Genomic DNA, 26978 nt, shown 5'->3' with positions numbered 1-26978 from the left:
TGATGTAATGTTGCTAAAGAAACAACAATCACTGTGCGATTTGTAATTGCATGATGTCATAGAAATATCAGAAAAATGATCCTCGACAATTTACCGTCGACAGAAAAAATAATAATTTCGGTCATACACGAGAAAATGTCACATTGGCGTGCTTAGAATGTAACAGACGTGTTATTTCAGTGATTTAGGTGGTAACTGAGTATCCGCGGGAATTACTTGTAATTCTTCGCGAGTAAATCCACGTTGTGGAGCAAACGAATCAAGAATATAAATTGCTGGTCTTCCCGATGACCTTGCCACCGTAGATATTTTATGTGATGTAACGCTCCAAACGGGGTCAGTTGCTCTTTTTCTGCCACCTTCAGCCTCAACTGGTTTGTATAAATATCTCACAATGATACTGCCTAATACCGGCCTAGTTGAAAAATCACGCCTTACTATTGGTATAATCTTTTTTGTAATTGCAATTGCTGGTCTCATTTTCATTGTTCGTGTTATCTCATTATTTATCGCGTTAATTACATTTGGTAATCTTTCTACCCATTTGAGATCTTTCATCGATGATAAATTCCCTCGCATACTGATACCCGAATAATCGCTCAGCTAGTGTTTAATTAAATCGCTCAAAAATTGCTTGATCTCGATGAATTCCAGTATGTCCACGCCATATATTAACGTTATTTTGTTTCATTAAAAATGAAACCGCACCTAAAAATTCTCTACCAGGATCAACCTGAAGTAAATTCGGCCACGTTAAAGGTCCTCAATATAAATCCATAAATATTATTATATCATGAATGTAATTGATTTTTCTGCTATAAAAAAACGTGAACAAGTTAAACATCATGCGGCATTGCCTAATTCCATTAGAATGATAACAATAGGACCATCAGGGTCAGGTAAGACCCAGTTGTTGTTAAATTTGATAATGAGATGGTTAAAATGGGATAAACTATATTTAGTTGCACCATCTGTTGACGATCAGAGATGTTATGAGGTACTAAAAGATTTTAATCAAAATGCATCATTGATAAATGACAATAACGAAAATGTTATTGAATTTGTCACTGATATTAATGATGCACCATCAGTTGATGACCTTGACGGAGATATTAATAATTTAGTTGTGTACAACGGCGTAATGTTAGACAAACAAGCAAATCCAGCAAGGATATTTTCTCGTGGTCGACATAAAAATACTGATGTTATTTATGTAACTCAGAGATACACGCAGATTCCCAAAGTAATTAGAGATAACTGTAATATTCTAGCAGTATTTAACGGCGTTGACACGCACACGCTAAGAAATATGCATCAAACATGGTGTAACAGCGACACGGATATAGTTAAATTAAAAAATTTATTTAGTCGTGCTCAGTTAACTCCGCATGGATTCACCACGATAAATTTACATGATCCACGAACACGATATCGAAATATTTTAAAATTTGGTCACGTATAGCAGCAGGGAGGGCAAGTACCTATGTGATGCCTTATATAATGGCTGAGGCAAAAATAACATCCCGTAGAAGCTTTTAATTTTGAAAATAGAGGTTTCTAAAAAAGATTATTTCGCAGGAGCCTTCAATCGAAGGAACAAACCTGGTCTGTTCGCCCTCCCTGCTGCTACGCCAGTTCCATGCCTCCAGCTACTACATATCCAGAAGCAGTGGCAATGATTGGCTTGGATGTCAGAAGTCGAGAGGGACCCTTAAATAAAGTCAGATAGTGGCTACCTGTACTGCTTTGGAATTTTTATGCTAGAAATCAATAGTAAATTCATTTCATTATATACTGTAACACACACACACACAAAAGAAATGAAAATTCAGTCTACAATTTTAAGCAGTTCTGTCACATAACCTTGACCTTTTAATTCAATCATAACCATACCATACTTATTTCAAGCTGCTAGTGAACCTATGAATATTCATGAAAAAGACATGAAGTAATTGCAAACCAATAAATGGTACAGGAAGAAATGCATGACATAGCATTTAGAAAAACACTGTGGTCAAGCATTATGCTGAATTCTGCAAAGGGTTACTACATCAAGTTACCTCAAGAATAAATTGAGGCAGAAAATCCCAAATTTTCAAAACAAGAGTCCCACCTTACCTATTTCCCTTCCCCACCACACCACAGACTGGTAGGATCCATAAAAAAGTCAATTTCTTATCTCCTTCCATATTACTTTTCAATGCCAAGTTTGAAATCAAGTCATAATTCATTAGAATACATACTGCAGGTCTGGATTTCATCCTTTTCATTTAGGTTCAGTTATTTAAGGTGATCTGATGGTATGATTTGAACCTGAACCCAAACCCTTCAGTGATACTCATGTCATGCTAACCACTGATCCACTGCAACCATTATGTGTATGAAATCTTTCAGTGACAATTCCAAGATGATAATCTCTTCCAAATGAGTAGCAACAAGATACCTAAGTTGGATTGAGATCACTCATCTGTAACTGACATCACTGTTTTGATCACTCATCTAGCTGACATTGCTGTTTTGATCACTCATCTAGCTGACATTGCTGTCTTGATCACTCTTCTAGTTGACATTGCTGTTTTGATCATTCCTCTAGCTGACATTGCTGTCTTGATCACTCATCTGACTGTCATTGCTGTCTTGATTACTCATCTAACTGATGTTGCTGTCTTGATCACTCATTCAGCTGACATTTCTGTTTTGATCATTCCTTGCCATCTTGATCGCTCATTCAGCGGACATTTCTGTCTTGATCATACCTTGCTGTCTTGATCACTCATTCATTATAAATATTTCAGAGAAAACCCCATCTGACTGAAGAGAAAGGAACTAGCAACCTCCATGGTGCCATTTTCTTTTAGGACATGAAGTGATTTAGAGAAAATCCCATGTGGATACTAATGTCTATTCTAAAGCAGGGGCTGAAGATAAGGTCCAGGGCAAATGGATCCTTGTTAGTGGCAAGTCCTTTACTTAGTCTGGCACGTCCTCAAATTATAGTGAGTGGTCAAGTAACTGTGTTCATCTGTTTTTATTTTGAGACACATGTATAAAGAAGAATGTAAAAATAGATAACTATGCATTGTGATTTATTCAAAAGATTGTGATTCTAATATATTTAAATATTATAATTTGATTTCATAATTTTTTACCTTTGACCACATCTTCAACAACACTGGTTGACTGATATGAGACATGGAGAAACCAAAATTGAATAAAACTTCTCATAACCTCTCATTGTATATCTAGTGGTGAAAGATATTTAGAACGGACTAAATATCTGGTGATGTTAGACAAGTATAACAGACTGCAAATCAGACGCTGTGAAACAATTACAACAGATGGCATATCAGGTGGTGTGAGACAATTAGAACAGATGGCATATCACTTTCACATGAAGCTTTTTTATGGGACAGAGAACTTCCGGTTCCATTGAGTTCCAAGTCTTCAGGAGTTGGAGACGGAATGGAGACTGTAGCCGAGACAGTCTAAGTCGATAGAAGGTAGTCATGGGGGTGAAAGTAGAGGAGGAGGAGAAGGAGTCTAGAGAATGTGTATGAGGATGAGAAGGAGTCTAGAAACAGTTGAGGAGGAGATGGAATTTGGACAAAGGTCGGGTAGGAAGAGGAGAAGGAATCGGGAAAAATAGGAGAGAGAAAGGATACAACAGGTGAACAGAAATACCAGGACAGGTGGAAATCAATCTCACACTGCTAATCAAGTGATGCAACAGGCTTATTAAAGGGTCGAGCGGAAGGAGTGTAATTGGAAATTTGAGTCATTTGATTACTGAATTGTTATTAAATTGTTGTTCATTGAATTTCAGCCTTTTTGTATATTTAACCATCCAACCGTCAGTGGTGTGAGATAATTATAACAGACTGCAATCAGATTGTGTGAAACAATCAGAACAAACTGCATTTCAGGTGGCATGTGAACAATTAGAACAAACCACATATCAGACCTCCCACATCTGAAGCGGACACTCTAACGACTAGGCCATCGGAGCGGTTAGTGTGAGAACAATTAGAACAAACCACATGTTAAGTGGTATGAGACAATTAGAACAGACTACATATCAGATGGTGTAAGACACTTGGAGCTGACTGTGTATCAGGTAGTACAAGCCAATTAGATCAGACTGTTTGTCCAAATATTACAGCATTATAAAACATCTTCAGGTGCTCTATTTATCAGATGGTATAAGGCAATCAGAACAGACCACATATCAGGTGGTGTGAGACAATCAGAGCAGACTACATAACAGGAGGTGTAAGGCAATCAGAACAGACGACATATCAGGTGGTGTGAGGCAATCAGAACAGACTACATATCAGTTGGTGTGAGGCAATCAGAATAGACTACATATCAGGTGGTGTGTACAAATAAGTGCTGACTGGGAATCAAGTCCTACAAAAGAATTAGAAAAACTGACTAAACATCAGGTGTTGCGAGACAATAAGAGCTGATTAGATACCAGAGCGTACAAAACAATTTTAACAGACTGCATTTCAGGTGGTGTGAGAACAATTAGAACAAACCACATATCAGATGGTGTGAGACAATCAGAACAGACTACATATCAGGTGGTGTAAGACACTTGGAGCTGACTGGGCATCAGGTAGTACAAGACAATTAGATCAGACTGGTTGTCCAAATATTACAGTATTATAAAACATTTTCAGGTGCTCTATTTAGAAACTAGTGCATTTGTTCAACATGTGATAGTGTGCATGCTACTGAACAGTGATCATTTTATCAGAACTGTGAAAGTCTAAGTCATACAAAGTTTGTATTTGCAATACAATGGATGGTTTTATGCCAGAAATTATAGTGATCATAGACCGTGGACCGCCACTATTTTCAGCCACAAAGGAGGAGTGTACAAAAGTTTTTTCCATGTACAATAAAGTGTTCAATACTACATATCATAGCCGCCATTTGGACCACCTTCACTATGAACAAAACAAACACTGACCAAGAAGTTAAATGCATTAAACAATCTTTTGTTTTGCAACTTTCTCTGTCCATCCTATGGTCAATCCAACCAACAATAGAAAATGCTTGGATGCATGATCAATATCAATAACCAAAAAGGGTTGCTGGGCAACCTATACCAAACAATAGAAGATGGATGGATGCATAATCATTGGATAAGATATTTTGTTCTTTAATTAGCTACAATAGGCAGTGCTGGTGATGTTAAGGGCTACAATAGCATGCATACCATTGGTCTAATATAAGACTGAAGTACAAAAATGGAATAATTCAACAATCCCTCATTACAACAGTTATAATAAAGGATCGTATAATGTGGGAGTACTGTATTAAATGCCTTGTAATGAGATAGTGATAATATTATGATCAAGGGTCTTATAATGAGAAGTGCTGAATATTGTTATGAAGAGCTGTATAAAGAGGAAGGACTGTATACTGTTACAATAAAATGCCTTCTATGATTCTTATATTGTTATAGTGAGGGAGTGTTGCATATTAAGACAAAGATAAAGCATTGTATATTGTATTATAATTAAATGCCTTTTAGTGATGTAATGCTTACATTGTTATGAAGGGCCTGATAAAGAGACAGGACTGTATGCTGTGTTATAACTAAATGCTTTTTAGTGAGGTAATACTTACACTGTTTTGATGTAACACATATTTAATGAAGACAGGAACCTGTATATTACATGTATATGTGTATGAAACATTAAAGGGCCTAGAATAAGAAAAATAAGAAAACATAAAGAAGCAAGAGGAAAAAATCCCCATCAACACCTGAAGAATCCAAAGACTTCATTACCTTGAGAAGGAATATAAAATATCCATTATGGTAATTCCACCACACAATATATCGCTATACTAAATTAAAAAAACAGAACAAAAGGAACAAATGGAAACAGATAATTCAAGTAGTAACTCTAAACCGATTACGGACATTACCAACAAGATGACAAATTACTCATAAAAATGACAGACATGATAAGTTATGGACAAAGCATAAGCTACTCTATAGAATCTGGGAAAATAATAACAGACAGCTCAAATTTGGATGTAAACAATTCGGAAAAAAAAAAACAATCTAACTCAAACGAAGACAAAATTGAACAAGCTCTGGGGATGGCTGGAGCGAAAGTTCAAACTATCACACAAACACACAAAAAATGAATTCCAAAAGTAAATATAGCTTCCATTAATATAAATGGAATAAGTGATTAAAAGATGAGAAAACTATAAGAGGTAACACAGATATATAATATAATATTCCTGCAGGAAATACACAACAATCTAACAAGAAATTAGGACAAAATACAAAGAGAAGTTTAATGCAGTAATAATCAAATGTGATAATTTAAGTGATAAAGAAGCAGGAGTAGCAATAATAATTAAAAATAATAGAAATATAACATGGGGAAAACGTTCAGGTAACAGGAGAGTATTACTCATATAAATAAAAGATTGGAATTTAGTGAACATATATTTTCTGACACAATAGAATAAAAAAAAAAACATTTTTAATGAAAATTTAAACGATCATATTCTGGGGTACACATTGGACAACTTTATAATGGGAGAGGATTTCAATTGGATCGGGGATGAAATATTGATAGGAAATCAGACTTAACCCCAAATGATAAACTCTTAAGAGAAACTTCAAATAATGAACAACCTTTTTAAAGTGAATAAATTATATGATGCATACAGAAGGATTAATACAATGCAGAGAAACTTTACATGAGTATGGGGAAGATCAAGCAAGTAGATTAGATAGATTTTACGGATCTGACCTAAAACATATAACTGATTAAAGGGAGAGAAAAGGATGATATATACAGAAAAAGGAAGGAAGTTCTAGAATACAAAACAAATTATTACACAGATTTATATACTACTCCAAATATAGAAATAGAAGAATACCTACAGGGAGTAGAAAGCGAGATGATCTCGTCAGAACACACAAGAATATGTGTGATGATTTCATCTCAAAAGAAGAAATAATGACAGCTTTCTCATCAATGACCAAAGGGAAATCACCAGGGATGGACGGCCTAATGGCGGAGTTCTATTAAAAATTTCAAAATGAACTTATGTCAATACTGGAATTATCATACAATAACATTTTCCTGGGTAAAGGCCAAATGACTAAAATGATGAGGGAGGGGTTAATTACAATTATCTATAAAGGAAAAGGGAACACAGAAGAACTTAAAAATTGGAGGACAATTTCCCTTTTAAATAGTGACTATAAAATACTCAGTAGAATCTTGTCAAATGGAATAAAAAGTGGAATGGGGAAAATAATCAACAATAACAACAGCTGTGGAGAGAGTGGTAGAAATATACAGAATAATATCCTAATTATAAAAACAAATGTATCCAGATAACAGGACAAATGGGGGCCATGGTCTTCTTTGACCAGGAGAAAGCGTTAGATTGAATTGAACACAACTACGTACAGAAGGTTCTGGAAAATTTGGCTTTGGAAACAATTTCCGAAAATGGACACAAAAACTGTATAGTAGAATGACCTCTAGAGTACAAGTAATCAGAGCAATAATGTAAGAATCTGAAATACAAAGGTTGGTGAGGCAGGGATGCAAAATATTGAGGCAATTTGAATCCCAAACCTGAAATAAAATTGCTCCAACATGTAGACAATTGTATAAACTTTACCCAAGATGAAAACTCATCCCATCACTTAAGAAAAGTATCTGAAAAAATCTGGAAAGGTCTCAAGATAAAAAATTAATCATGATATGATGGAAATACTCAAATTAGGAAGCAGACAAGGGAATCACACAGGACTCCTACACACCAGACAGATATAGAAAACTATAAATATATGAAAACAAAAATAAAAGAGAACATAGATATATGCCACTATGCTTAATGGAGCGGTCACAAGTGACCAAAACGTATATGTATAACAATGTTAATTTTATAATGAAGAATATAGATCTAGATAATAAACAGTTAAAGGAATTGGACAAATAAATTATACAATACATCTGGTATAAAAAGATGAACTATTTGAAAAAGGATACGTTATACATGGCCATATATATAGGAGGCTTAGGAATACCTAACCCCATAGAACTAAAACAGCAAATATAATTGAAAGGATTAAAAGAATAAAAAGGAACTGAACCCAACCTTTGCTTCGGAGGCTATGTGTATACTGTGGTTTCACTCTAATGAACCGCCCTGACAAGGAAACTATACATGCAGACGATTGTATAAACTTTATCCTGAAATGTTACCAGAACGGGAGATATTGAAGTGAAAATCTGTTATATTTAGATGGACTAAATGATAATAAATTGATCTTAGTATTTACAAATTATATAATAAAGACAATGTTTAAGAAATAAGACTAAGACAATATACAATTTTAAAGACAAACAACAGAAAAATACGAACCTGTACCACAGAGGACATGAGAGAGTCATTGTGGAGGATGGGACCTGGTTGACCATCCGCTTAGGGGCAGTTCCAGCATGTGCACAGGCCAGAGCTCTTTCCTCACATGCGTAGAGTGTGGGATTTCTGAGAAGAAAATGGAAATTTTAAAATCTAATCTTCGATGTCCCCAAAACATATCAAAACACTAATAAATAATAACAACTACAAATAGGGAAACCAAATACACTAACCACAAGAACTATAAAAAATAATTTTGTACAACAAAATCCAGACAGGTCACAGGGAACTGCGTTCTGTTAGAAGTATAGGGCGTAGATACCAATGGGTTATGTCACATGGCGATATGCAAAGTGGAAAGGCCCAGAGAGAAGTTCTAGAAAAAACCTGACATAGTATATGGACAGACTATACAAAAACATCAGGATACAGAAACAAAATACTAACACTAACCCAATTGGTTTCCCTAACCAACACAAGCAGAATTTGTTACTCTTTGATTTATTTTTAGGCCTTTTTACACCTGTAAATGTTTTTATAAGCCGCTTGAGGTGGCACAAAGGCTATGCCCACAAATAAGGAGCAACATGATGAATACAAAGATAATGTGGCTCCTTATACAGGGTGTAGCCGACGCTCGTCTAAATAAATACTCCAAGGAATGAGATACCATTTCATGTTTAAAGTAGGATAAAATTTAGTAATTGGTAATCATTCTTAGGAAATTAAGAAAAACAGGAAAATAACACAAATCCAAATTCTAATAAAATGTTAAATTCGTTTTTAAATATCAAGAGTACAAATAGACATCTTGTGTGAAATTTTATATACAGCCATCCTTACAACATCTATAGCATACAAACAATATAGCAAAAGTACACATAGCCATCTGTTCTGGCCTGTTGTGTTGTGTTTTTTATTAAAAAGGATTTTGTACCAAAATCTTATTTAGATACAATTTCGAGCAGGATATTTGTCTATAGCGTGTGAAGAACTCAGGCTGGTTCTCCTATCTAAGGGGTCAACAGCTCTGGTGGTCTAGTGGTTAGAGCATCTGTCTCGGATGCAGGAAGTCGTGGGTTCAAACCCTGGCCAAGTCATACCAAAGACTTTCAAAAATGGTACTAACAGCTGCCTCACTAGGCGCTCAGCATTAAAAGGTTAGTTTTAGGACAGGTCGGCTCAGGATAATGTGTCTGGGTAATCAATACATATCACACAGAACCTCATCACATATCACAAGGACAGACGTATAGAATCTATGTTGGGGTTTGGGCCGAGACAAGGAAATCTCAGTCAAGGGTTTATATTATTTGTCTCCCCATGAGGCTTGCCCGAGTGGGGAGACATATAATATAAACCTGCTACTGAGATTTCCTTGTCTCGGTCCAACCCTCAACATAGATTATTTTTCTCACCCAATATTTTCCTTTAAAGTAAAAAGAATTCTGCACTAGTGTTCACGTCCAATGTTTACATGTGGCGCATTAATATAAATATGTTAATGAGGGCTGTGGTGTGACCGTTGCCTCCGAAGTACACAGTTTATATGCGTGAGCAAAGAAAAATAAAAACATAAAACGTCGCATAATAATGATGTTGTTGTTGTTGTTGTTGTTGGGTTTAATGCCATTTTTCAGCACAAGATAGGCTATACATGGCGGCCAGTATTAATGGTGGAGGAAGAAACCTGGAAAACCCCGGAAAGAACCACCGACCCACGAGAAACTACTGGCAAGCTTTCTCACATACCCACAATGGCCGACTCCTAGACTCGAACCCACGCAGACAGAGGTGAGATGGAAGTGATCCGTAACGGAGAGCGCTCTACACCACTCGGCCACTCGGGGCCCCAATAATGATGTATTATCACATTAAATATAATGATGTTATATGAAACTGACAATAAATAATTAATATTTATTACAAGAAACTGTTTTTTGCATCAGTTCCAATTTTGAAAAGATATATTGTAAATGATAAAACGATATTGGCTACTCATCCCTACTCTAGTTATACTTGGTACAAGCTATAACGAAGAGTAACATCTTTCTTTAGATTATTCATGGGGAAACTACCGTATATAACTATTCTTTTCTCTGGAGTAGGTAAAACTGTGTGTGACATATTAGTGTTGTGCTAAATATTGATTGTAAAATTACATCTGTGTATAATAACAGACCCTCCAAAAACGGACTCTAGCGGATAACTATGTGCTAAACTTTCAAGTTCACAGATTATTTGAAGATTTATTTTTCTGTCCTGAAAATATGGCAAGTGCTACAGTGAAATTTGCTTATGGAATTATATGCTGACGGTTAAATGATTCATTCTGGCTCATAAGTGTATTATTTGTCATTAAATATTGTAGGTATCTTTTTGATTCAACCGGGGCACAATGGAGATGCTTAACAAAATTAGAAAAAAAGCATGTAAAAAAAAAGTATGTTTTTATATAACACTTTTCTGGCTGTTACTAAGTTTTCGGCAGTTGTTAAGAGAGTTGGGAGGCTATGAAGTGTATACGTCTATAGTCTATATGCATGGAGCAGTGTTTCCTATTATATTGTTCATTTCACACAGCACTGAGAATTTTATCCTATCTGTAGCACAGTCTTTTTCAGGTCAGCATCATTAAATGTAGCTAACAGTGTATACTTTGTTTCACACAAAGTATTTAAAATTAGTTAGGTAGCTTTAGCTACATTTAATGACGCTGATTTAAAACTGTCCTGAGCTAGGACTGCATATAGGATAGAACTGACCATGCTGTGTGGAACAAACAAGCATAATACCAAAAAGAACGACATCTTTAGCGTTAGTCTTTGTCTCTCTCTAAATGTTTTTGTAAGGCGTGTTCTCAAACATGGATTTAACTTAAGTTACTATAATTTTGCTATGAATATGTTGATGGTGTTGTTGTTGTTTGATTTTAGTACAACTACGTCAGACACAGCAGAAGACAAAAAGGGTTTCTTTTTTAAGAGTAGTTCTGAGCACGTGGACACCTTGACTGAGACGATTGGTCTGAGATGACTAGACCGAGACAGGAAAAGTAAGGTTAAGAAAACAAGCAGATTTCTCTGTCACATGGGTGAGAAATTGTGTTCCATTCTGATCTAGGAAACTGCATAGAGTAATTACATCAAGTTTCCTGAATAATAAATTAAGTGCCATAAGAAGATCCCGGGAGATATTTAGTTCAGGATCTTATTCATAATAACTTGCTTAAAAATGTAAATTCGAAATTAACTATTTTCCTTCACTGAAAGTTGAGATTTGCTTATCATACGTAATGCAAGAATACCTAATGAGATCATATGCAAAAACATAGATCAAAAACCACAAGACAGTTTGGAAATGTTAATCAGTACTCATACCAATCTGTTACATACTGAAAGGTTTCTGTCGATCTGGTATTACAGCCTCTACATGTCATTGAAGAACAGTGTACGAGTCTGACTTCTGTATGACTGATTGTGAGTCTCTGGTAGCCGAGTTGTCTGAAATGCTTGTCTTTATTGATCACTGTTATTTCACCTCATGCATGTGGGTTCCAGTCTTGGGCTCTGCAAATGTAGGTCTGTGAGAAAGCTTGCCAGTAGCTTCCCATGTATTGGTAGTTCTTATCGATGTTTTCCCAGCATTCTTCCTCCGCCAGTTATATTAGCTGCTACATATATTAAACTGACAACGATGTCACACCCAAAACAACAAACCAGAAAAGAAAACGTCCACATTTTGCTGAATAAGATGAAAACTGGTATCATAATTTTGAAATGAAACTTTGATATCTTGCTAACTTTGTTTTGATCTCTAAATTCCAGAAGTATTTGTTGTACTTAGACACTCAATTAAAAGAAGACCTGCTTTGTATCATCCTGTTAATTATGTATTTTGTATTGATTTAAATAATGGGGATGGGATCAAAAGTAAGTCATGGAAAGAGGTATAGGAATATGAAAATAATGAGGATGAAATAAAAGGCATGCGAAGCTTTTTATTGATCTGTTGATGAGTAATATGATTATAAAACAAATATTCAGACATAAAAAACCTGAATTCCCCAGCTCCAGTTTTCTCTATATGCTTCTCAGGATCAGACTGCATTATGTCCCTTTATATACCCTGTCTAGCCTTTATGTCCCTATATATACCTTGTTTAGCTTTTATGTCCCTTTATATACCCTGTCTAGCTTTTATGTCCCTTTGTATACCCTGTCTAGGTTTCATGTCCCTTTATATATCTTGTCTAGCTTTCACCTCCCTTTATATACCCTGTCTAGCTTTTACCTCCCTTTATATACCCTGTCTAGCTTTTATCTCCCTTCATATACCCTGTCTAGCTTCTATGTCCCTTTATATATACTGTCTAGCTTTTCATGGCTAAAAGAGACCAATTAAAGCAAGTGCCTTATTATCAGAAACACAAACAACTTTTAGTAACAGCCATTACCCAATATGTCATTGGTTTTGAGAGATGAACTCCCAAGCTAAAACATTGGTTGCTATGGTTTCAATAATCATCAATAGACAGAAAGTTCTTTAAAAATAGCTACTGAAAATCAATGGTGCCAACAATCTCTTTCACAATAATTGGAACAAAGGAATCATATAAGATTTCTAATTTGTTCTGGCAAAAAGAAATTCAAGCTGTAAATGAAAGATTATGAAGCCAAAACAAAATATTTTATGTCACAATAATACCATATTCCTTCACCTAATAGCTTATTCTAGCTACACCACCTAATGGTATACTATCTTGTTGTTGTAGAATTTAATGCCATTTTTCAGCACAAGATAGGTTATACAATAAAAACCACATAAAGAAACACCGACCCACGAGAAGCTACTGGCAAGTTTCATCGTGTACCCACACTGGATGAATCCGAAACTTGAACCCACGCAGACAGAGGTGAGATGGAAGTGATCCGTAATGGTGAGCAATTTAGACCACTAGGCACTCTGGGCTCCCACTAACTTATGGTGAGACTACCTAATAGAATACTGTCTTATAATGAGACTACCTAATAGTATGCTACCTTATAGTGAGACTACTTAATAGTATGCTACCTTATAGTGAGACTACCTAATAGTATGCTACCTTATAGTGAGACTACCTAATAGTATGCGACCTTATAATGAGACTACCTAATAGTATTCTACCTTATAGAGAGACTACCTAATAGTATGCTACCTTATAGAGATACTACCTAATTGCATATCAACTTATAGCTAGACCACCAAATGGTATATCAACTTATATAAAGACCCATTCATTACTTTTGACAAAATAAGTACATAGTTTAATATAATTTTGATGAAACTGAATACATCGAGTGTTTTACTAAGAATAGTAAACCAAGGAACCACATATAAACAGTTATTCAAGGAACCACAGTTAAACAGTTATTCAAGAAACCAAACATAAACAGTTATCCAAGGAACCACAGATAAACAGTTATTCAAGGAACCAGAGATAAACAGTTATTCATGGAACCACTTAAATTTCCCAATTTTGAAAAACGGATAGATAACAATTCTCACAAAATACTTGCAAATTTACTTTAAAGAACACATGTATGTATGCATCATGATAACAAATTGATCATTCTGGCCAATAACTGGTAATATGTAATACTAATCATGGCTAATAGCTAATCAATTTAAAACATAAAATACTTTTTAAAACAAGAATAAAAAAAAGTATGTGTTATCATAAATTTGTACTGGCTCTCTAGAAGGAATATAACTATGAAAAAATAAAACCGTCACACTTTTCTGCAATGTTACTTAGAACCATAACAATAAAATATTTATTATATATATGATATACTTATAAGCCGAGTTTGTTGCATTTAAGACTGAACATATATACTAAATGCAGTACTTAAAATTACAACATCTCAATAAAGTTATATTTAACATAAGTCATTTAAAATTTAAAAGTCCTTAATTTTCAACAAGAGTCCCACCGCCACACAAACTGACTTTCTATTGCTATCACCCCTACCCTTCCTCAGATCAGTGGGAATCCAGAAGTCAGTTTCTTCCTTCCTTCCACTTTTTTTTCCAAACTATGAAATGGAAACAAGCAAATGTTCTTGACACTAACTTTCATCCAAGATGCCCACTAGATATATACAGTACAAATACCTTAGTCATGACCTTTGACCTTGAAACTATTTCATAAATAGACAATAATAATTTATTGTTTATTTGTGTTATCATATATAAAATGTATCAAAGAACAAACTGGAAGTCAAAACTTTTATAATCTTCTGATGTCATAATCAAGTTTGTGTCTAAACTGAAACCATATAAAAGAAATAAACAGTCACAAACTTTGACCCTGAAATCAATGTCACATTTCTGTACATCAGTTTGTTTATTGAAATGCAACTAAGTCCACGGGCTGGTCAAACTCCATTGGTATATATGCAGCAGGTCTGATTTTGATCTGTTTCAATTAAGTTTCATTAATTTAGGGTCAAGGGAAACTTGGTGTAAAGTGCCTGCCTTTACTCATCCAGGTTGACCTGTACTAGATACGATGTCATAGCCTCAACTTGATTTGTTGTGGTTGAGGCTACAAACCGATCCCATATCATGTAATGGAGCCAAAAAAAATCATCACTAAAGTCAGAAAAACAAACAGTGTAGAAATCATATACATAAGTATAATCATGTTGTGAGAGAAGTTTGGCTTATTTTGAATTTATTAAGCCCTTACACGATAAAATAAATTCGCATGGTTACTCTAACCTTATCTTATCCGCCATGACAGATAATGCGATACTCTTGCCGTGACCCCTTTTTTACGTAAGGCTTGCCAGACCATATTTTGGATATTCTACTCTATATTATTATCAATCAAGTGGCGAATAATCACTTCTTGGTGGAATTTCAAAGTTCACAATAAACCGTATTTACTTTTAATGCACAGAATTTCTGACCCAAATGGTGACAAATTTTTACTACGATTTGTTTACATTTCCAAAAAAGGCGTCAATGTCCTTATATGGGAAACAAACAAATGAGGCTGAGAACAGAAGTAATCATTATTTGAAATAATATGGCAGACGATCTAAATGAAAATACCGGCTAAAAAAGGTAAACGAGATTTACACCTATTTCTACAATGATTTTTGATACTTCTGCTATTAAATAAGAGGACTACTCAATTTATTGGATTATAAGCAAGGAACATGTTTAAAGTGTTATTATTAGGCTAAAAGAGCGATGGGTGTGAATCACACCCGGCTTGCTCCATTAGCACGTATATGTTCATGTTAGTACCCTGTCCACGAGGTACGAGTAAGGGTACTAATATTAGTACTAGGGTGACCTGATGGTATAATTCAAACCTTAACCCAATCCTTTACAGAGCCATGTCTGGTATTGCTAACCAATGAACCACTACAACAAAGCTACTTGAAATGATTAGCCACAAGAGGCCCAAGCAGACTGAGATCACTCATCCGGCTGATATCTGCCTAAAAGTAAAATGCAAAAACAATTGACCAATATGTCTTGATCAGTAGAATGCTTTATATTAAACTTTCTTCCAGTACAGTGCATTCCAGCACACAGCAGTGACAGAAATAATTCTAAGGTTTATCCAGTTTGAATACCTTCACCAATATTTCACAGCACATCAACATCATTTGTTAAATATTGTAAGACCTTTATGCCAGGATGCTTTCATTCAGAGTTGGTCATATTCTCCACTGTTAAGCATTTATTTATTTATTTAAGTTATTACACAAAGTGTTATATTTAGATAACATTTTTTATGTCATGTAAATATATCACTATGTTAAATAACAATCATCATGTTTGATAGGGATCAAAATAATTTATATCAATATGAAAGGCTTTCAAACTAGAACACTGTCAAATCTGATAACTGGGTTTTTAATAAAAGTTGTTAAATGATGTTCTATTATTTAAAACTGAAAGACCTTCAAGCAATACACTTTCCTTCAAATTTGTCTGAATTATCTTGAGCAGTTCTTAGGAAGATGTAACTTTTATCTACTTGTTGTTGTTGTAGGATTTATTGCCATTTTTCAGCATAAGTTAGGCTATAAATGGCAGCCTGTATAAATGGTTGAGGAAGAAATCGGGAAAATCCTGGAAAGAACCACAGACCCACGAGAAGATACTGGCAAGTTTTGTCACATAACCACAATGGCCAAATCCAAGACTCAAACCCAAACAGAGGTGAAATGGCATCTATCTGTAACAGTGAGAACTTTAGACCACCTGGCCATTCAGGGATCCACTTGATTTGTAATTGACACCATACTTGATAGCAGATCAATGTCATTTGTATACAAGATGCAATTAATTTCAGTTAACATCGGTGCTATTGCTGAATAGTATATAAAACATTACCTTTCTACAAGCTATTTTATTTTCTATCAAGTAAAAGTCATCTAAGCTAGGACACTTTATTCTCAAATCTGGTCAATTACTTTCTGAGAAGTCTTGTAATGGTAACAGTGACAATATGGACTGAGATAACTTAATTAAAATGGAAACACCTGTTCTGGATGTTTCCATCAAATTTGGTCAAATTATGTCAAGTGGTAATCCATGTAGCTGGGGTTTATTGTTGACATCACATGATTATTGGACCTTGAATGTCATGGACATGTAGCTTGCAGGAATTGTGTCGTCTAGTCCAACAATGTAAGACCGCAACTGATATTTATGTTTTGGGCATCACTGTGTAATGTTCTGATATAAATAACATCGGAATGATAAGTCAAATTTTGAGGAATATCTCACTTGGGAGTCCATATCTTTTCTACAAATTAAAATTATAGTGTTTAAGTCAGATTTTACTTACTGAGATGTCTCTTTGCTAATAAATTCAAATTCCCACACAAGCAAATGGACCTGTTTTCAACTTCTGTTGGCCTACATTTCAGTTGGCTGGAATGAGATGGAAACTGGGAATATCAAAATCAGTTCAAAGGATCAAACAAATCTTGAACGAAATGAAGCTATCAAAACATGTCCTTCAATATTAATATATGGCATATGTCATTTTGTCTAAATCAAATTATTTACCTGATGTGCTAATTTCTCCCCACGATCTTGCTAAATTCCCTTGTCATGCGGTCTGCATTAATAATTAATTGCTGTGTTTTGACGTGGAAGGCAAGAAGCAGTTCACCTACAATCCTAGTAATCTTAAGTGTCCATATGGAGTTCTTGTTGACAGAGATGACAACGTCTTTGTTGTTGGATTCGAGTCAAGCAATATACATCATCTGAGTCCTGATGGATCTGTAATCCAGGTCATCACTACAGGAGTTCCAGCAAAGCCGTTTGCAATATGCCAGGACAAAAGTAGGGATATGTTTATCGTCACAGACTTTGAAGATAAAAGAAAACTACATATTTATCGATTAAAATGAAGATGTATGAGTAGAAATAGATGTATAGAGTACTATATTTCATATAGACGTACACTGGATGTGAGAAATAAACTAAGTCTTTGTTTAGATATCATTCCCTACAGTACAAGATTATCCAGGTTATCAAGCCTCAATTTAGTTCAGTGTTATTCAATTAAACATTAACATTATTCTTGAAATCACTAAAATGTAAATATTTAGACCACCATGATTCAAATCTTACCATAAACCCGTCAGCAAATATTACTCAGATCACGTCAACTTAAGTAAATGATGTTAGTTACTTTTGTATATTAACTGTCAAGTCGGTAGGTATTAGGACCATACATAAATAGATGAAATTGTTAATGTTGATGATGATAATGAGAATGATAAATTAACTCGAAACTGCCGCGATAAGCACCTTAACTATCCGGAATAATGCAACCGATCAGTGAGACATAGTTCCCTGGCTGTCAGAGGCAGGTCTGACCTACTGACGGTTATCTTGAACCACTTTCCGATTATGACAAGCCTACATCACGTGATATTACATGTTACCTCACCAAATGTCTGTGGAAAAAATTCGCCTCGAACCCAAGCTCGAACAAGCGAGCATCTTAATTATGCAGTGACCTCAAACGAAGTGAGATATCCGATCTAATACAAGAGCCTCATAATTCCTTTTTAGTTGATACATTATGTACCACTGTGTGTTCATTATGCGGGCAGTCAGTAATTGTACCGTCATTGATACAAGGACAGTCAATAATTTAACCGTCTTGGATTCACGGACAGGCAATAATTTTACCGTATTTGATACACAGACAGTCAGTACACGGACAGGCAATAATTTTACTGTCTTTGATACACAGACAGTCAATAATTTAATCGTCTTGGATTCACGCAGAGCGGACAATTTCACCGTGATTGAAAAGCGGACACTCAATAATTGTACTGTCATTAATACACAGACAGACAATAATTTTACCATTTTTGATACAACGACAGACACTACTTTTACCAGTTTTGATACAACGACAGACACTACTTTTACCATTTTTGATACAACGACAGACACTACTTTTACCAGTTTTGATACAAGGACAGACAATAATTTTACCGCTTTTGATACAACGAAATTCAATAATTTCACCGATTTTGATACAACGACTGACAATAAGTTTACCGTTTTTTATACAACGAAAGACAATAAATTTACCGTCATTGATACACATACAGTTATTCTGCAAACCAAGATTCAGATGTAAAGTAGTACATTTATTAAACAGCAAGAACTATGAGGGAGAAATAACAACGTGTTCTATTCAGTCTGAATTATTTCACACATCACGCTATGCATGATAGGTAAGACAAGGAGATAATGAACGAATATTATCAGGACAATGTTAAAATCTCATGTAAACTTATACAACTTATTAGAGTCTCGGATTCGGCCAATGTAGGTATGTGAGAAAGCTTGCAAGTAGCTTCTCGTGGGTCTGTGGTTCTTTCTGGGGTTTTTCCGGGTTCTTCCTCCACCATTAATACTGGCCGCCATGTATAGCCTATTGTGTGCTGAAAAATGGTGTTAAACCCTACAACAACAGTCTGAATTCTTTTACACATCACGCTACGCATGATACGTAATCTAAGGGGATAATGAACAATTATTACCAGGACAATGTTAAAAACTCGTGTAAACTTATACAAAGGGTAACAGAGGAGACAAGAGCAAGTGATATAAGAAAGAATAAGTGACGAGTCACTAAAATCAGATAAATATGGTCATTTTATACTACTTATTACAACTACTTAAAGTAATGCAACTATTGCTACTATACTACTAATACCAATGATGATGATGATGATGATGATGATGATGATGAATAAACATTCCTTAATGGTCGCCTCGAGATAAATTACACAAGCTTAGAAGACAACAGATATAAAACCTTGTTCACTGCAAGCATAACTCACTCTCTATTAACAGCACGTATCAAAAGTATAAATATTTTTAGCCACATGAGTTTGTTCTATAGACTAGTTGATTTTCATCATCACCATTATCATTCTGTACTATTGGACCATTTTTGGTCCAAATGTATTGACTTATCTTGCATCTATCTGTTCTAAGAATCATTTGGTTTTAAAGATTCTATTCTAATTATCAAAGCCTAAAGAAAGTTGATTTGGAACTTTTAAAATATTTGTATTGTTACATATATTTGATTTAATTTGTGTTTGATTTGATTTGATTTTTTTTTTGGGGGGGGGTTGAATCTTTTTATTTTCTTTACATGTCAATATAATGTAATTTTGTTTACAAGGAATTTGATATTTTACAGAAAATTCAGTTTGACCTGAATCTTTCCATAAATACCTAATAATAGAATCACTTGTTTCTATTTTTGACTTTGTACCTGACCTTGATTGAGGGTCAAGTAAACAATTTTTATTCTGGAGTAAAATGATTGGTTCTTATCAAGGACATAGAGGGGCTACGTGATTTTATTTTGTATGTAAACATGATCGCGTGATCCTCTATTTCGCATTTAGGCATTTCCAAAATTGCGAAATACTTAGTATTAATAGTGATGTTTATAGAGAGAGATCTCAGAGAGTTTTTGGGCTTTTAAACACTTGATGTCAAGTTGTTTTCTTCAGTTGTGACTAGTTTTGAGTTTTTGAGTTATATGCTAATTTTTCCTCAGATTATTTGGACTCTAAAAGATTAATTCGTTTTTCTGGAAATATTATTGTATTCATACAAAATTCTTGAACAAGGACATTTCTTGAAAATTCTATTTTGATTTCCAAGACCAAAGGATTAATTATTGTGTTTCTACAAGGAACTGTAGACTTCAAGACAGTGCAAGTTACAACATACTGTATTGCCTTTCATCTTGGATCCTTTGTCGGGACTCGAACTTGAAATCATTAGAACATTTCATTATTAGGACTTCTAAAATTTTATTCGTGGATTATTATTGGATTATTTTTGGATTTGATTCTTAAAATCGTAAGTTCATTCTTTTTTCTCCACTTTTACAATATTTTTCCAGGGAAATAAATAAATTGTTATATTTTTCAAAGCTTTTTGTTTTCACTCTTTCTTCTGTTACTGTTTATTCGAGCCTAAATAAGTAACATCAGAATGACTATGACAACACCTATAACTGTGAACACGTTTTTTTCGTTAGTGACAGTAGAGTGCATACAGTTAGTAAAGCAGACGCTTGACTTTATTCAAAAGAAGGAAGATATAAATTAAAACAATAAATAAGACGGACGTAACGTGTTATGTCTAAATTCACATGATAGCATTGTCGATACCTCGATTACATAAACAGTGATTTATATATGTACTTGATATGGAAGTCCTGACTTTCTTGTTTGCATTTTCATATTCAGTATGTTCGATCTATAAACCAAATTTTAATCCAAAGCCCTTTAAGTTGTGATCGCATCCACTCGAAATTTGAACTTGTAGTTTGCCATAATACATATCTTTATGTCACTTCTATTCCTTTCTTTCAAATTTATTTTATTCATTTTACAAGACAAGGTTCTCTTGATTGACGTAAAAGTTTTGTGAATTTTACAGCTCTTTATTTGTACCATGGATGTTACTAAAACTTCTAAGTAGCTGTGTTATGTTACATCACCTTACCTGGCAGTGGTACACTGCTGTGTTTTGACATGGAAGGCAAGAAGCAGTTCATATAATCCTAGTAACCTTAAGTTGCCATATGGAGTTCTTGTTGGCAGAGATGACGTCTTTGTTGTTGGATTCGAGTCAAGCAATATACATCATCTGAGTCCTGATGGATCTGTAATCCAGGTCATCACTACAGGAGTTCCAGCAAAGCCGTTTGCAATATGCCTCGACAAAAGTGGGGGTATATTTATTGTCACAGACTTCAAAGATCGAAGAAAACTACACGTTTTTCAACTGAAATGAAGATTTAGAAGTAGGAATATAGTCCTATTCCAATCGCAAGGTTTCACCACGATGCAGAATCTTCAGCAGAAGAAATTAATATGAGAACAGCCGAAAACCTAGAGAACGATGTTATCAGCTTCACTGATCAGATTGAACAACTATTGATGGTCTTTGAACACATAAAATAAAAAGATGAGAAATAACAAAAACCTGTTGATGAGAATGAAGATGAACCTGTAGTTGTTGAAATTGATAAGGACAATGAAGAAGTAATGTAACACAAAAAAAGATTGCGACATAATCAGTCAACAAAAAGGGGTAGTAATACAGAAGGGCGTTTAGTCCTAACTTCTCAGACAGATTTATAATCAGATTAATTTTCAATTCAGATGCTAGATTCTGTGAGTGATTTTAATTCTAGCTTAGTTAATAAAGTAAGTATAAAAAAAATATTTGAAATTTGTTGTACTTATCCAATCTGCAGAATGTATTTGAATCACAAAAGGAACCTAAAATGATTGAAAATTTCTCAGAATATATTTGGTCTGAGGGGGTGAGGCCAAAACCCCCTTTTAAATTACTACTGATGATGATAGTGAATGATCAATTGTTGTTGATGATGATGACAATGATTACAGTGTTGTTACTGCCAAATAATAATAATAATAATAAGTATTATTATTATTATTATTATTATTATTGATAAAATATTCAATGTTTTGTGTTTATTCATTTACATTGATATCTAGCTGCCTAAATCTCTGTTATTATTTTTCTATACTTGTATCATTGAACAAACGACTGGATAGAATATATCACAAAAAATAGAAACGCACGGTCGGAATTTTGCTAGAGATGGGATTTCCCTAACTCCAGACGTCCGCTCTAACCACCTTAGCTATCCGATCTCGGCTGATGCAATCGACCAGGACGACATAGTTATCCTGAATTTTCAGAGGCAGGTCAGACCTATCGAGGGTTATCTTGAAATCCATTTCGATTATGACATTGTATATTACGTCATATTTTTTATTACTTGAGAAAATGTAAAGGGACAAAATTAGTGTCGGACCCAATATGGAACTCTGGTGCATCATAGCTGTAGAGTGATTTTTATCGAAGTGAGCTCTCCAATATAATAAGAGACTCCTTCATTATGACACCATACAGTGTCCCCATTGTGTATTTGTTCATCACCCCGGTTGTTTGTAAGCATGACTCTTTTTTATGTTATTTATGAAACAATAATGTTACTCTCTTGGTTACATTGCAGTCATCATTCATATGTAAAGTGAACATATAATTAAACTGCAAGAACTCTGAGGGAGAAATAATAGCACGTGTTCTTTTCAAGCTGAATTCTTTTACACATCAAGCTAGGGGTGATAAAAGGATGGAAGTTGTGTATATTTTATACCCTGATACGTATGCCAGTGATAAAAATGAATGATATTATTAGCGCGATGTCAAAACTTAGAACTTCAATGTTATCAGGGAGATGTCAAAGCTAACGAGATAAATGAATGATATTAGAAGGGCAAAGTCACATGTAATGAAATTAATGAATTATATTATCAGGGCGAACTCCAAGCTAATGACAAAATGAATGATATTATCAGGCCGATGTCAAAACTTATAAATTCAATGATATCAGGGAGATGTCAAAGCTAACGAGATAAATGAATGATATTAGAAGGGCAAAGTCATAGTTAATGAAATTAATGAATGATATTATCAGGGCGATGTCAAAGCTAATGACAAAATGAATGACATTATCAGGGCGATGTCAAAGCTAACGAAATAAATGAATGATATTATCAGGGCGAACTCCAAGCTAATGACAAAATGAATGATATTATCAGGGCGATGTCATTGTGTTCATACAATTTCACTATTTTTAATCCCGAATTTAGTGACTTAATTTGCATCTATCTGTTTTAAGAGTCATTTATTTCAAAGATTTTGTGTTAAGTATTACAGTAGTATGAAAGCTGTTTCAATATAAGATTTGACATGAAAATATTGACATTCTTGTTTGCATTTTCATGTTTAGTATGTTCGATCTATAAACCAAATTCTAATCCCAAGCCCTATAAGTTTCGAACATGCACTTGCCATGACATATATCTGCTTGTCACTTCTATTCCTTTCTTGAGAAAATGTTTAATCCATTTTACAAGGCAAGGCTGAGTTGACTGATGCAAAAGTGTTATGAACCTAACACTTCATTTTTGTAACATTGATGTTTCTAAAACTTCGAAATAGCTGTCTTATGAAACACTGAGCAAATATTAGGTGGATATTTCAGTATATTTCATTGACTGGCAAGCTTTCGATGGACAAAATGGTTGTCTTGCTGTCAATGAGAAGTCATTGACATCACGTTTCTGGCGGCTATTGCTTCGCAAGTAGATTTATCTTCAATGTGAACACAGTAAAGGTACTATAATAAAGTTATATATCAGCTGTATTTGTGAAACGTCAAGATAATATTACCGAAAGTTTAAAGTGTTTATTCAGATATGCATGGATAAATATCCAGTCTTGATAGCTTAAACAGACAGCTACGTGTTCATTACGCTATTTACATTTGAAATACCGCATTCCACGGACCTCTTGTATATAGCAGTTCAATAGCTGTACTCTGAGATACTGGGAGATCTCGTCTATCCTACGTTAACTGAGACATACGCAATTATAACACCATTCATATCCAAGATACCGTAATCTACTGATCACTTGAATAAAAAGGTACATTGGTTCCACCCTGATACGCTAGGAGATCGTTTCAACTATGTAAATGAGAGTTACTCGATCAAATCTACACTAAAATTCGATACACCGCATATCCCAAATCACACGCATATGCAAGTTTATTTGTTGTACCTGATATGCTATGTGTTATTTTATATCCCGATTCACAATCACAACGACATTCACATTCTCAGCACCGCTTTTCGCGAATCACGTGCATATACAATTCTAAGGATTTATTCATGGGTAGCTTGATAAATAAAAAATTGTCCGACTTAGTATTGTTTGTGTCGTGTCAGAAATTATCGATTTTGTGTTCCACAAGGTAATAAAACTTGTCCAGATAAGCAAGTGAAACACAATTAAATTCGATATAGACACTGAATTTTACTTATTTTAAAAGGATGCAGACCATGTTATGTGTCGATTACCCGTGTGTTCAAGTAATTATTATGAAGTATAGTGTGGAAGCTTTGATCTGTTCTGAGTCCACTGAACAAATACAAGCAAGCTAAATGTGACCATTTACAAAATTTACATTATATCCATATCGATTTAACACCGCAAATTTAAATTAATCTTATCAAAGTGTTCAGTTTGTACTCTCACCTGATATCACAAATGGTGCTTGCCACAACAGTACAAAAGCTATTGTAAAAAAAAATTGAAATATTGCTGTCTTATTTATATTTTGGTCATTACTTGTGATGGAATTTGAACTTTATAACTGATTGAGCCAAAGTGTTCTTCATGTTAAGAAAATAGTTTATGTATAGTGTAAATATAGTTTATTGAACGATTCATTTTTTCTCTAAAGTCTGAAATATATAATGGGTGAAAGGATTTTGCCGACTGATTTTTTTGCTGTGCAAATTGGCATTGAATTCTTTATTAAAATCCATCCATCCATTTATCTACCTACCAACCACTTTAACCAATTGACTGGTGCATTCTAAAGTATGACCTTTAACTTATCAAAAGCCTCCTAACATTTGTCAGGCCAATTAAACTTGGGTTTCTTACTCAACAAATTGGTCAAGCGTTCAGCAGTTATACAAACAATTGGAACAAGTTTCGATAATATCCAACCATACCCAAAAAATCGCATTTTTTTTTTTACAGATAGGCACACGGAATTCAGGCACAGCCATAACCGTAACATCTTTAGGCTAAACTTGTTCGTGTTCCACGATATGTCCTAGAAATATAATACAAGCACAGCAAAGCTAAGCTAATTATCAGATTTGTATCAATGTTTCTATCAAAGAATTTCCGAATGATCTCCAAGAGATCTTTCAAGGTGTTGTTGTAGATGATAACATCATTGATGTAAGCGTCATAGTTATTTAGACCAGATTCAGTCATTCTCATAAAGCGTTAGAAATTACAAGACAAACCTTTCATCCCAAACAGCATTAATTTACTGATAAAGTCAACCTGGAGTTAACAAATGCATACATTTTGTTTGCCCTTTCCGTCAGTGGAATTTGCCAGAATCCTTCAAAAAGGTCAAATTTGGTGATATAGTTTGCATTTCCAATTTTGTCAATGCAGTCATTGATTCGTGGCAATGGAAATTAATCTTTGTTGTCGCACTATTCATTTTCTATAGTCGGTGCCCGTGCAGAAATTATTGACTACTTTTATCAAAAATATACATGGTGAACTCCAATAAGTTTTACTTGGTTTATGAAATCATTCTACAGTAAATACTGACTTTTTTCCCCAAACATTCCTGTTTGAGAGGGTTTATCCTGTATGGATGCTGTCTCATGTGTGGAATTTACAATTTCTACGTCATGATAGATTTGTTTTGTTCATGTAGGAACAGCTGGAAACAATAGCTCATATTTATTTTAATAGCTGCTTTAGTTCACTCTTTTCTTGTGGTTGTAAACGTGAAAGTGTCTGGCTGAGATCATTCACTATTTCTGAATTTTGAAGAATAGTTACACCAACGTCACTACAGTTCAGTTTTATTTCATATTTCATCGCTTACGTCCTCACAGTGTGGGACAGGCACAACAAAATCGTCTGCATGATTAACAGGGCTATTTCTCGTATCATACTCCTTTATAAATATTTATATGGCAAAGATGATTTTGTTTTCGCCTTCCAGGAAGTCTTTACACAGGGGTACGTTACATCTACAAGTCTTTATAGAGGAGAACTGCATCTACAAGTCTTTATACAGGAGTACTGTGTATATGTCTTTGTACGGGAGTACTGTGCATCTACAAGTTTTTACACGGGAGTTCTGTGTATCTACAAGTCTATATACAGGAGTACTGTGTATCTATAGGTCTTTATACAGAAGCACTGTATATCCACAAGTATTTATGCATGAGAATGCAGTTGCCTGTTGTGTTTCACTTTTCTCATTATTCAATGGCATTATGTTCATATGTCTTTACATAAGAGAATTTAACTTACTTTTATATACAACTTCT

At 34.5% G+C, this 26978-nt stretch overlaps 1 protein-coding gene and 1 long non-coding RNA gene across 2 annotated transcripts in view; both read right to left on the bottom strand.

Annotated features, from left to right (window-relative positions):
• Nucleotides 1-26978, bottom strand: part of LOC149788696 (enoyl-CoA hydratase domain-containing protein 2, mitochondrial-like) — a 104005-nt gene that overhangs the window by 23019 nt on the left and 54008 nt on the right. The window lies entirely within an intron of this gene.
• Nucleotides 1583-17555, bottom strand: LOC149788698 (uncharacterized). Its single transcript, XR_016424204.1, has 3 exons — nt 17500-17555; nt 8419-8544; nt 1583-1710 (listed from the first exon to the last, which is right to left on the bottom strand). It is a non-coding gene; the product is annotated as an uncharacterized LOC149788698 (long non-coding RNA).

The sequence above is a fragment of the Sinohyriopsis cumingii genome, chromosome 11 (genome assembly GCF_028554795.1).
Source record: "Sinohyriopsis cumingii isolate HCF-2022 chromosome 11, ASM2855479v2, whole genome shotgun sequence".
Classification (NCBI taxonomy): Eukaryota; Metazoa; Mollusca; class Bivalvia; order Unionida; family Unionidae; genus Sinohyriopsis; species Sinohyriopsis cumingii.
This window is presented reverse-complemented; position numbering and strand designations above follow the sequence as displayed.